Genomic DNA, 12488 nt, shown 5'->3' with positions numbered 1-12488 from the left:
GATTCAGTCTAGCTCTTTAGCTAACATGGCATGGGCAATGGTGGAGCTATATTTAAAACCTTGGGGTAGACAATTAAAGGTGTATTGTATTCCACCCCAAGTCAAAGCAAACTTGGATTTGTCTTGCTCTTGTATTGGGATCATAAAGAACATATCTTTTATATTTAACAGTCCCATCCATGGAAAGGCATGTACAATTATTGTATTAACTATATCTACTATGTTGGGAACAGCAGCTGTTAAAGCACCAGTTGTTTTATTTAAAACCCTGTAGTCTGGTCTCTTAACAGGCCATACCAGGCTGTTATATGGGGATACTTATTTTATTTTTATTTTTTCTATAATACCCCATTGCTCTAATTGTTTGACTATTTGGGTCACAGATTTTATGGTAGAAGCAGGTATCTTATACTGAGGAATGTTAACTGGTTTGCTATTAGGCAAGGGAGGGGTTATTTGTAGCAGATTTATAGGCTTAATCACATGGAGATTAGTTTTTCCTTGTAACTGGAAGACTACCAATTTCTAATTTACCCCAGCTATCTAGCCAAGATTGTCTTTTCTGGCTATCCATTCCCAGAATATTCATTTTGCCCAATAACAACAAGGGTCATAGGGTATACAACCATTGGACAATATAACTTAAGCCCATACAACTGGATAAGTGTTAATTGCGCCATTAACACTCTTGGGGAATTTTTATTGTACCCCCTGAGGTGCTTAAATATAAAGAGATTTAATGAGCAATGCATTGGGCACAGTCCTACCGCCATAAGTGGTTCTGCAATGAGTCCGCAAAGATGCATCACCAACCAATTCCTTATATACTGTGGTGGGTTGACCTTGGCCAGCCACCAGGTGCCCAGCAAGCTGCTCTATCACTCCCCTTTCTCAGCAGGACAGGGGAGAAAATATGATGAAAAGCTCAAGGGTCGAGATAAGGACAGGGAGATCACTTACCAATTACCGCCATGGGCAAAACAGACTCAACTTGGGGAAAATTAATTTAATTTATTGCCAATTAATAACAGAGTAGGATAGTGAGAAATAAGAACAAGTCTAAAAACACCTTCCTCCCACCCTGATTCCTAGGCTTAGCTTCACCCCCGACTCTTCTACCTCCTCCCCCAAAGCAATGCAGGGGGGATGGGGAATGGGGGTTGCGGTCAGTTCATAAAGCTTTGGCTCTGCTGCTCCTTCCTCCTCACACTCTTCCCCTGCTCCAGCATGGGGTCCCTCTCACAGGATACAGCCCTTCATGAACTTCTCCAACATGGATCCTTCCCACGGGCTGCAGTTCTTCATGAATTGCTCCAGCATGGGTCCTTCCCACAGGCTGCAGTCCTTCAGAAACAGACTGCTCCAGCATGGGTCCCCCAACAGGTTCACAGGTCCTGCCAGGAGCCTGCTCCAGCATGGGCTCTCCACAGGGTCACAGCTTCCTTCAGGACACATCCACCTGCTACGGCGTGGGGTCCTCCACAGGCTGCAGGGTGGATATCTGCTCCACCATGGACTTCCATGGGCTGCAGGGGGACAACCTGCCTCACCATGGTCTTCACCACAGGCTGCAGGGGAATCTCTGCTACAGTGCCTGGAGCACCTCCTCCTCCTCCTTCCCTGACCTTGGTGTCTGCATAATTGTTTCTCTCACATATTCTCACTCCTCTCTCCCAGCTGCTGTTGCACAGCAGTTTTTACCCTTTCTTAAATATGTTATCACAGAGGTGGCACCAACATCACTGATTGGCTCAGCTTTGGCCAGCAGCAGATCCCACCCAGCTGCTCACTCACCCCTTCCCCAGGAGGATGGGCGTGGGGGGGGGAGGTAGTGTGCTGGTTTTGGCTGGGATAGAGTTAATTTCCTTCATAGTAGCTAGTATGGGGTATGTTTTGGATTTGTGCTGAAAACAGTGTTGATAATACAGGGATGTTTTCATTATTGCTGAGCAGTGCTTGCACAGAGTCAAGGCCTTTTCTGCTTCTCACACCACCCCACCAGCAAGTAGGCTGGGGGTGCACAGGAAGTTGGGAGGGGACACAGCCAGGACAGCTGACCCCAACTGACCAAAGGGATATTCCATACCATATGACGTCATGCTCAGCAATAAAAAATTGGGGGAAGAAGAAGGAAAGGGGGGACGTTCAGAGTGATGGCGTTTGTCTTCCTAAGTTACCATTATGCGTGATGGAGCCCTGCTTTCCTGGAGATGGCTGAACACCTGCTTGCTGATGGGAAGTAGTGAATGAATTCCTTGTTTTGCTTTGCTTGCGCGCGCAGCTTTTGCTTTCCCTATTAACCTGCCTTTATCTCAACCCACGAGTTTTCTCACTTTTACTCTTCTGATTCTCTCCCCCATCCCACTGGGTGGGGGTGTTGTCCGAAAAGCGGATTCGTGCCCGGCGTGCAAGTAACCAATTCCACATGCTCAGGAGAGAGATTGTTTTATTCAGGCCTGGGTGCTCGGTGGACTTGCCACAAATCAAGCACACCTGGTCTAGTCACCTTTCTGTTTATATCCATGCTTCTCATACATATTTTAAGTTTCTCTTTTACATATTCATTACATTTCCGAGAACTAATTATAATATTACATCATCCTAGACACATGCACACTAAAGCCTTTAGGGTCTCCTTGAGGGTCTCGGGTGGTCTCTGGTGGTCGGCAGGGTAGTGAACTCTTCATGAACCTGTTCCTTTCTTTCCTTATAAGGTCGAGGTTTGTCTCCGAGCCACGTCTGGACCACGTTTGTTTATGGTTCTCTTTTCCAAGGTTACTCTTCAATAGAGTCTAACAGTGCTTCCAGGATACACAATTTAGACTAGTTACAATTCTACACACCTGCAAACACAATACCTGCTAGTTACCTAACTTCGAAGCAACAAGTCTTCATTGTTTAAAATTACAGAAGCGAGCAGTAGAATTACAGAAGTGAATAGTAGATACTGTACCTACTGCATCAGGGGAGTGAGCAAGCGGCTGTGTGGTGCTTAGTTGCCGGCTGGGGTTAAACCACGACAGGTAGAAATAGGAAGAACAGGGATGAAGAAAGCTCATGGGTTGAGATAAAAACAGTAATTGTGAGAGGTAGCAGGCAAAACTTGAACTGGACATTACCAGGGAGTGAAATAATTGTGGTGAGCTTTGATTTTGGGAATTTTTTTTTTTTTGCTATTGTTTTTTGCTGTTGGTGGTAAAGCAACAACGGGTAGAGTTTTATTGTGTGTGTGTACATTGTTCACATTTGTCAGCGTTGTGATGATGTTTTAAGTGACCTTTGTAAAGGTATTGTGTAATTAATGTATATTTTAATGACAATTATTAAATATGTATTTCACAGAGACAAGGGGTGGATTGTATTAGGTATATGGGGCAAGGTTTTGTTAGTGGGGGGGACTACTGGGGAGGTCTCTGTGGGAAGGGGTAAGTGGCTGTCCTGTGTTGGACACAGACAGTTCCAGGTGGCTCGGTAATGGACCCACCGCAGACCAAAGCTGAGCCTGTTGGTGAGGTGTTGTGTTAATGCTTGTCTTATTGTTTATCTGTCGTGGTTTAACCCCAGCCGGCAACTAAGCACCACACAGCTGCTCGCTCACTCCCCCCCGGTGGGATGGGGAAGACAATCGGAAGGGTAAAAGTGAGAAAACTCGTGGGCTGAGATAAAGACAGTTTAATAGGGAAAGCAAAAGCCGCGCACACAAGCAAAGCAAAACAAGGAACTCATTCACTACTTCCCATCGGCAGGCAGGTGTTCAGCCATCTCCAGGAAAGCAGGGCTCCATCACACGTAACGGTTACTTGGGAAGACAAACGCCATCACTCCAAATGTCCCCCCCTCCTTCTTCTTCCCCCAGCTTTATATGCTGAGCATGACGTCATATGGTATGGAATAGCCCATTGGCCAGCTGGGCCAGCCGTCCCGGCCACGCTCCCTCCCAGCTCTCCGTGCACCTGGCAGGGCATGGGAAGATGAAAAGTCCTTGACTAGCGTAAACATTACTTAGCAACAACTAAAGCATCAGTGTGTTATCAACATTCTTCTCATACTACATCCAAAACACAGCACTATACCAGTTAATAGGAAGAAAATCAAATCCATCCCAGCCGAAACCAGGACATTATCACTAGCCAAATCTATTTTAATTGGCAATAAATTAAGTTAATTTTCCCCAAGCCAAGTCTATTTTGCCCACAATAGTAACTGGTAAGCAATCTCCCTGTCTTTATCTCACCCCATGAGCTTTCTCCTTCCTGTTCTTCCTATTTTCTCCCCCATTCTGTTGGAGGGGGAGTGAGTGAGCAAGCAACTGGGTGGGAGTTTGGCTGTTGGCCAAGGCTAACCCACCATACCCTCTTTCATCTTGTGACATCCCATTATTAATCTTGGGTATCACAATAAATTATACACCAGACATATGGTACTTGAAGAATACTAAACAAGGCTTTCTGTTTCTTGTTTCTTTTTTATGGGGGCCTGTGGCTAGCTCAAAGACACACATTAATAGCTCTGCAAGAACTTGAATACAGGTCACCTGGATTCCATCCATACACTGATTGTTAGTTGTTTCCTGATAGGCAAGTTCTTAATTAAAAAGGACCTGCACACTTAGTTTTTAACTGCATGCTGATAGGAAGTGTTAAGTTCCTGGTCAGTTGCTGCAGGGGAACCTATTTAAGTGGTAAGCAAGCATGTAGCTAACAGATTTCAGTGATTTGTGCAACAGGGGGCATGAAGTGGGGTCTAAAAGCTCTGTTCCAGACAGCGTGGGGCTGTATAACAATGGTGGTGATGTGTTAAGGGCCTAGTCCCCAGCACAGGCTAGAGAAAGTACCCTTGGCACATCAGGGCCTTGATTCAGAGGGAGGATGCAACTGTCTGGGACTCAGGCTACAGGAAGTACCTGGTACTGGGTGTGATAGTGGTCTCACCTTGCTGTAGGTAGGACTTTGGCTTTTATGTCCATGGGCTCCTCTTTAAGGAATGAGGACTGCTAATGAGAGATGGGATCCATCGACAAAGTTGGGAAAGAACATCTTTGCCAACAGGCTTGTGAATTTAGGTGAGGAAGTCTTTAAACTAGGTATATTGGGGGGTAGTGATAACAGTTTGCAGTTAAGTGAGGGAACAAAGATTGAGGTGGTAAGTATGTGGGGCTGGCTGATGGGAGCAAGAAAGCCCTTGGGAAAGATAATAAAGGTCAAAAGGGAGCCCACCTTAAATGTCTGCACACAAATACACACAGCCTGAGAAACAAACAGGAGGAGCTAGAGTTCTGTATGCAGAACAATGACACCATTGCAATACCAAAAATGTAGTGGGAGCTTGTATGACTGGAATGCAGTGATCTATGGATACAGGCTGTTCAAGGATGACAGGTGCGTGTGGGGGTGTGTTACATAAAGGACCAGCTTGGATGTCTGGAACTTTTGTATGGATTCAGTAACAGGCTAGGTGAGAATGTGTGGGTCAGGCTCAGAGGAGAAGCCAGTAAGGGTACCATCACAGGACGGTGATCAGGTCATAGAATCATAGAATCATAGAATCATACAGGTTGGAAAAGACCTCTAAGATCATCGAGTCCAACTGTCAACCCAACACACCATGTCCACTAAACCATGTCCCTAAGGGCCTCATCTACATGTCTTTTAAATACCTCCAGGGATGGTGACTCCACCACTTCCCTGGGCAGCCTGTTCCAAGGCCTGACCACTCTTTCAGTAAAGAAATTTTTCCTAATGTCCAATCTAAACCTCCCTTGGCGCAACTTGAGGCCATTTCCTCTCGTCCTATCGCTAGTTACTTGGGAGAAGAGACCAACACCCACCTCACTACAACCTCTCTTCAGGTAGTTGTAGAGCGCAATGAGGTCTCCCCTCAGCCTCCTCTTCTCCAGGCTAAACAACCCCAGTTCCCTCAGTCGCTCCTCATAAGGCTTGTGCTCCAGGCCCTTCACCAGCTTCGTTGCCCTCCTCTGGACACGCTCCAGCACCTCCATGTCCTTCCTGTAGTGAGGGGCCCAAAACTGAACACAGGATTCGAGGTGCGGCCTCACCAGGGCCGAGTACAGGGGCATGATCACCTCCCTAGTCCTGCTGGCCACACTATTTCTGATACAGGCCAGGAGGCCGTTGGCCTCCTTGGCCACCTGAGCACACTGCCAGCTCATGTTCAGCCGGCTGTCACCCAGCACCCCCAGGTCCTTTTCCTCTGGGCAGCTTTCCAGCCACTCTTCCCCAAGCCTGTAGCGTTGCCTGGGGTTGTTGTGACCCAAGTGCAGGACCCGGCACTTGGCCTTGTTGAACCTCCTACAGTTGGCCTCGGCCCATCGATCCAGCCTGTCCAGGTCCCTCTGCAGAGCCTTCCTACCCTCGAGCAGATCAACACTCCCGCCCAACTTGGTGTCATCTGCAAACTTACTGAGGGAGCACTCAATCCCCTCGTCCAGATCGTTGATAAAGATATTGAACAAGACCGGCCCCAGTACTGAGCCCTGGGGAACACCGCTCGTGACCGGCCGCCAACTGGATTTAACTCCGTTGACCACAACTCTCTGGGCTCGGCCGTCCAGCCAGTTTTTTACCCAGCGAAGAGTGTACCTGTCTAGGCCGTGAGCCACCAGCTTCTCTAGGAGAATGCTGTGGGAGACAGTGTCAAAGGCTTTACTGAAGTCCAAGTAGACCACATCCACAGCCTTTCCCTCATCCACTAGGCGGGTCACCTGGTCATAGAAGGAGATCAGGTTGGTCAAGCAGGACCTGCCTTCCATGAACCCGTGCTGGCTGGGCCTGATCCCCTGGTTGTCCCACACATGGCTTGTGAGCACCCTCAAAACCAACCGCTCCATGATGTTCCCCGGCACCGAGGTCAGGCTGACCGGCCTGTAGTTCCCCGGATCCTCCTTCCGGCCCTTCTTATAGATCGGCGTCACATTGGCGAGCCTCCAGTCGTCCGGGACTTCCCCAGTTAACCAGGACTGCTGGTAAATGATGGAGAGTGGCTTGGCAAGCTCCTCTGCCAGCTCCCTCAGTACCCTCGGGTGGATCCCATCCAGCCCCATAGACTTGTGAGCATCCAGGTGGCGTAGCAGGTCATTAACTTCATCCTCTTGAATTATGGGGGGTTTATCCTGCTCTCTGTCCCTGTCTTCCAGCTCAGGGGGCTGAGTACCCTGAGGATAACCACTCTGACTACTAAAGACTGAGGCAAAGAAGGCGTTGAGTACCTCAGCCTTTTCCTCATCCTTGGTGGCAACGTTCCCCCCCACATCCAATAGAGGATGGAGATTCTCCTTGGCTCTCCTTTTGTCATTAACATACTTATAAAAGCATTTTTTGTTGTCTCTCACGACAGTGGCCAGGTTGAGTTCTAGCCGGGCTTTTGCCTTTCTAATTTCCTCTCTGCACGACCTAACGTGATCCCTGTACTCTTCCTGAGTTGCCTGCCCCTTCTTCCACAAGTGATAAACTCTCCTTTTTTTCCTGAGTCCCAGCCAGAGCTCCCCGTTCAGCCAGGCCGGTCGCCTTCCCCGCCCGTTCTTCTTGCGGCACATGGGGACAGCCCGCTCCTGCGCCTTTAAGACTTCCTTCTTGAAGAACGTCCAGCCTTCCTGGACCCCTTTGCCCTTCAGGACTGTCTCCCAAGGGACCCTCTCGACCAGTGTCCTGAGCAGGCCAAAGTCCGCCCTCCGGAAGTCCATGGTAGCGGTTTTGCTGGCCCCCCTCCTTACTTCACCAAGTATCGAGAATTCTGTCATTTCATGGTCGCTAAGCCCAAGCCGGCCTCCGACCATCACATCTCCCACCAGTCCTTCTCTGTTCGTGAACAGCAGGTCAAGCGAGGCATCTCCCCTGGTGGGCTCGCTTACCAGCTGCGTCAGGAAGTTATCCTCTACACACTCCAGGAACCTCCTCGACTGTTTCCTCTCTGCCGTGTGGTATTTCCAGCAGACGTCTGGAAAGTTGAAGTCCCCCACGAGAACAAGGGCTAGCGACTGGGAGACTTCTGCCAGCCTCTGGTAGAATATTTCGTCTGCCTCCTCATCCTGGTTAGGTGGTCTATAACAGACTCCCAGCAGGATATCTGCCTTGTTGGCCTTCCCCCTCATCCTTACCCACAAGCACTCGACCTTATCATCACTACCATCGAGCTCTAGACAGTCGAAGCACTCCCTAACATACAGGGCTACTCCATCGCCTCTCCTTCCTCGCCTGTCCCTTCTGAAGAGCTTATAGCCATCCATTGCAGCACTCCAATCGTGAGAGTCATCCCACCATGTTTCCGTGATGGCGACTAAGTCATAGCTACCCCTCTGCACAATGGCTTCCAGCTCCTCCTGTTTGCCGCCCATGCTGCGTGCATTGGTATAGATGCACTTGAGCTGAGCTGCCGATTTCTCCCCCGACATTGGCGTGCGGTCCCTAGGCTCTTCTCTAGAGAGCCTGGTTTTATCCCCTTCCCCCTTCATAAAAGGCTGATCTGAACAAGTAAGGGGTTGATGCTTTGGAGAGATCAGAGCTAGGCTAGTCCCTCAGGAGGAGTCATAGGGGCAAGGCCCTGCATGACTGTGAGCCAAGCTCCATGGTGTTTGGCTCAGGAAGGCTTGAGGCAACTATAAAGGAGTAGTGAAGGGTGTCTGCTCCTTAAGGGACAGGGAGCCAGGAGCTGAGCATATGGGTTGGACCAGATGATCTCCGGCGGCCCCTTACAACCTCAACTATTCTGTGATTCTCCAATACAGCTGTCAGGGCAGGGATCTCACCAGCCAGGGCCCAACCCCACCATACCCAAACAAGGTGAGCAGAACAGACCTGGAGATGGTAGCAAGGTTCATCCAAGAGTCTAAATCTTTGGGCAAGTTCTTGGTCATGAGACAGGCCTGAGGTCAAGCCAGGAAATCAATATGCAGGTCGGGTCTGAGGGTAACCAGAGTTGGACACAGCCTAGTGGTTACCAGGTAGGTCCATAGTTATGAGGCAGATCTGAGGTCAAACAGGGAAGCTGGCTGACAGCCTGTCATTCACATCAATGCAATCTGTGAACAGACAGACATACGGCTGTGGTTGAGCTAGAGACTAGTGTTCCTACAACATAGCTTAAGCAGAAACTGAAGGCCCAGGTCTGAGCTTAAACGGAGCTCCTGGGCCCATGGACAGAGGGTATGGGTGGAGGCCCCAGGTGAGGCTAATCAGGGCCATTAAGGCCTATTAGTGCATTTAGGGCCCTTACAGCCCTTTCCCCTGTCCTGGTTTCGGCTGGGATAGAGTTAATTTTCTTCCTAGTAGCTGGTATAGTGCTGTGTTTTAGATTTAGTATGAGAAGAATGTTGATAACACACTGATGTTTTAGTTGTTGCTAAGTGGTGCTTATGCTAATCAAGGACTTTTCAGCTTCCCATGCTCTGCCAGGTGCACAAGAAGCTGGGAGGGAGCATAGCCAGGACAGCTAACCCAACTGACCAAAGGGATATTCCATACCATATGATGTCATGCTGTCTTGGTTTCGGCTGGGATAGTGTTAAAATTTCTTCCTAGTGCTGTGTTTTGGATTTAGTATGAGAAGAATGTTGATAACACACTGATGTTTTCAGTTGTTGCTAAGTATCTTGTCAAGGACAACTACCCTCCAGGAAGCTACCAAGCTACTACCCTCCCAAGACTGGGAGGAGGGAACACAGCCAGGACAGCTAGCCCATCTGGCCAATGGGATATTCCATACCATGTGATGTCATGCTCAGTATATGAATGGTAGGCGTGATCCAGGAAGTACGGATTGCTACTTGGTTATCGGTCAGCGCGAGTGGTGAGCAATCGCATTGTGCATCACTCATTTTATATATATTATTTATTATTAGTAGTATTATTTTCTCTTTTCTGTTCTATTAAACTATCTTTATCTCAACCCATGAGTTTTTTTCCTCACTCTCACCCTTCCGATTCTCTCCCCGCCCTACTGAGGGCAGGGGGAAGTGAGCGAGCAGCTGCGTGGTATTTGGCTGCCTGCCAGGTTAAACCATGACACATGCTAAGTATATAAGCTAGGGGGAGTTGGCCGGGGGGCAGTGATTGATGCTCAGGGACTGGCTGGGCATTGGTTGGTGGGTGGTGAGCAATTGCATTGTGCATCACTTATTTTGTATATTCTATCATCATCATTATTATTATTATTTTCCCTTCCTTTTCTGTTCTGTTAAACTGTCTTTATCTCAATCCACAAATTTTACTTTTTTTTCTGATTATCTCCCCCATCCCACTGGGGGAGGGGGAGTGAGCAAGCGACTGTGTGGTGTTTGGCTGCCTGCTGGGTTAAACCACAACATCCCCTCACCAGCAGGTTTGAGGAGAATAGCACTTGGGCCTTCATGGTCCTCATCATTATGCTCAGAACCATGTAGTCACATGTGATATGCTTCATGTCTCCTCTCGCTGTATCCTTGATGCCTACTTGGGAGAGTAATAGGAGATAATGGCCTGAGGACTAGTCATGCCTTGGCAATTTCTCCATGATATCCTGGATCTGAGCCTCTGGCGAGCATCAAACCTCCCTAGATAGGAGGTCAGGTTGGTAGATGAGGGCCTCTGTCCGCCACATCAGGGAGTCATCTATTGCTATCACTTACTGCTTCCTTCTGGTGCTGCTGTGTGGTTCAGATGCTGGAACAGAGCTCCCAGCCTCTCATCTGCAGTGAACCTACTCTCCTTCAGGCAAGGAGACCTCTGTTATAGAATAGTTTGGGTTGGAAGGGACCTTTAAAAGTCATCTAGTCCAACACCCGCTGCCATGGGCAGGGACATCTTCAACTAGATCAGGTTGCTCAGAGCCCCGTCCAACCTGACCTTGAATGTTCCCAGGGATGGGGCATCTGCCACCTCTCTGGGCAACCTGTTCCAGTGTCTCACCACCCTCATGGTAAAAAATTTCTTCCTTATAGCTAGTCTGAATCTACCTTCTTTTAGTTTAAAACCATTACCCCTTGTCCTGTCGCAACAGGCCCTGCTAAAAGTCTGTCCCCATCTTTCTCATAAGCCCCCTTTAAGTAGATAGGCCGCAATACGGTCTCCCTGGACCCTTCTCTTCTCCAGGCTGAACAATCCCAACTCTCTCAGCCTTTCTTCACAGGAGAGGCGTTCCACCCCCCTGATCATTTTTGTGGCCCTCCTCTGGACCCGCTCCAACAGGTCCATGTCTGTCTTGTGCTGAGGGCTCCAGAGCTGGACGCAGTACTCCAGGTGGGGTCTCACCAGAGCGGAGTAGAGGGGCAGAATCACCTCCCTCGACCTGCTGGCCACGCTTCTTTTGATGCAGCCCAGGATATGGTTGGCCTTCTGGGCTGCGAGCGCACATTGCTGGCTCATGTCCAGCTTTTCATCCACCCGTACCCCCAAGTCCTTCTCAGCAGGGCTGCTCTCAATCCCTTCATCCCCCAGCCTGTATTGATACCGGGGGTTGCCCTGACCCAGGTGCAGGACCCTGCACTTGGCCTTCTTGAACCTCATGAGGTTCACACGGGCCCACTTCTCGAGCTTGTCCAGGTCCCTCTGGATGGCATCCCGTCCCTCAGGCGTGTCGACCGCACCACTCAGCTTGGTGTCGTCTGCAAACTTGCTGAGGGTGCACTCGATCCCACTGTCTATGTCATTGATGAAGATATTAAACAGTACCGGTCCCAATACGGACCCCTGCGGGACACCACTCATCACGGATCTCCATCTGGACATTTAGCCGTTGACCACTACCCTCTGGATGCATCCATTCAACCAATTCCTCGCCCACCGGACAGTCCACCCATTAAATCCATATCTCTCCAGTTTAGAGAGAAGGATGTTGTGGGGGACCATGTCAAAGGCCTTACAGAGGTCCAGATAGACAACATAGAATCATAGAATCATAGAATCATACAGGTTGGAAAAGACCTCTAAGATCATCGTGTCCAACCGTCAACCCAACACCACCATGCCCACTACACCATGTCCCTAAGGGCCTCATCTACATGTCTTTTAAATACCTCCAGGGATGGTGACTCCACCACTTCCCTGGGCAGCCTGTTCCAAGGCCTGACCACTCTTTCAGTAAAGAAATTTTTCCTAATGTTCAATCTAAACCTCCCTTGGCACAACTTGAGGCCATTTCCTCTTGTCCTATCGCTAGTTACTTGGCAGAAGAGACCAACACCCACCTCGCTACAACCTCCCTTCAGGTAGTTGTAGAGCGCGATGAGGTCTCCCCTCAGCCTCCTCTTCTCCAGGCTAAACAACCCCAGTTCCCTCAGCCGCTCCTCATAAGACTTGTGCTCCAGGCCCTTCACCAGCTTCGTTGCCCTCCTCTGGACACGCTCCAGCACCTCCATGTCCTTCTTGTAGTGAGGGGCCCAAAACTGAACACAATATTCGAGGTGCGGCCTCACCAGTGCCGAGTACAGGGGCACGATCACCTCCCTACTCCTGCTGGCCACACTATTTCTGATACAGGCCAGGATGCCGTTGGCCTTC

Source organism: Calonectris borealis, chromosome W (assembly GCF_964195595.1).
Source record: "Calonectris borealis chromosome W, bCalBor7.hap1.2, whole genome shotgun sequence".
NCBI classification, from domain to species: domain Eukaryota; kingdom Metazoa; phylum Chordata; class Aves; order Procellariiformes; family Procellariidae; genus Calonectris; species Calonectris borealis.
This window is presented reverse-complemented; position numbering follows the sequence as displayed.